Below are 1,420 nucleotides of genomic sequence, written 5' to 3'. Positions count from 1 at the left end.
CCCAGCTTCCATCTTTTCTCCTTTTGCTGACATTCACTTGGTTAGATGTTGTTCTAAAAATCACCAAGCCCATGGGAGAGCCCAGAATTACTGAAAAGTCAGCTTCTACTGAGTGGAGTGAGAGCCTCACAAGAGCCAGCACTGCCCACAGAGAGCCCGGCCTGCAGAGTCCTTGACGGCCTTGGCTGCACATTGTGGTCACCTGGGAAGCTCAGCCCAATGCCAGTGCTGAGATCCCAATCCCAAAGGGATTCTTTCACAGTCTAGGCTGCTGACTAGGAGCCTGCTGGAGGCCATTGTGTTAGAAACTGAGCCATACAGCCTAGGTCGGGCGAGTGGTGAGATTCAGGGCCTTGCCTGTCCTTTGACTGTCTAGTCACAGTCCTTTCTGATGCCTGGACCTTGTAGGGGACTTGGGCCATAATGGCCATGCTTTGAGCTGAGCATAGATAGCCTGTTACCAGAACCACCCTCTGGTGTGCAAAGGCCTTGCCTTTTGTTCTTGTGGTTTTTTTTTGTTGTTTTTTTTTTTTTGTCTTTATTTTTTATTTATTTATTATTATTAGTTTTTTGAGACAGGGTTTCTCTGTGTAACAGTTCTGGCTGTCGTGGAACTTCCTTTGTAGATCAGGCTGGCCTCTAACTCACTGAGGCCTGCCTGCCTCTGCCTTGCCCATGCTGGGATGAAGGTGTTCATCCAACCACTGCCCAGCTCCTTTTGTTGTTAAAATCCATTTCCTTTGATGATTTCCCAGTCGGTGACCATGTCTTTGGAAGAAGAACTCCAGTTCTTAAGGAAGTAGTTTAAAATACGTAGATTGTTCCTTGAAAACGAAAACCCAGAAGCGTTTTGGATCCTTCCTTCTTGGTTTATCGCCTTATCCTAAACTCTGGGGAGAGCAAATGGCCAACTTTAACACATCTGAGCCTCCATAGTTGGCTGTGTGTAGAGGAGCAGCGGTCCTGCCCAGTAGAAGGTGTAGTATTTATTTCTTGCATTGTAGAGAGTTGGGTGAAAGACATCAACCATGCTAGGCACGTGATCTACTACTGCATACCCTCCCAGGCGTGTGTTATGTAGCAGCATGTCTGTGTATGTGACTGTCCCCGTGTGTTTGTAGAAGATTGTGGCTTGTGAGCTCTTTGTTTTATTGCCTCCCCCACCCCGTAAGGTTTACCCATTGGTTGGGTCTTCCGGTTTTTCTGTCAGCTGGCCGGTGTTACTTAGGCTCCGAGAGACTACTTGCTTTTCCCGTCTTGGGGTGGCTTAGAAAAAGGCATCTGGAGCGATTGTCTGGCATGCAGAGTCCTAGGAATTGATCCTCAACACCGTGTAAGTGTGGGCATGGTGGTTCCTGCCTGTAATCCTAGCTCACAGAAGGATCGGAAGTCAAGGGAGGTAGAGGTCAGCCTGAGCTAC

Source organism: Microtus ochrogaster, chromosome 10 (assembly GCF_000317375.1).
Source record: "Microtus ochrogaster isolate Prairie Vole_2 chromosome 10, MicOch1.0, whole genome shotgun sequence".
In the NCBI taxonomy this organism is placed as follows: domain Eukaryota; kingdom Metazoa; phylum Chordata; class Mammalia; order Rodentia; family Cricetidae; genus Microtus; species Microtus ochrogaster.
Note: the sequence above shows the minus strand (reverse complement) of the source record.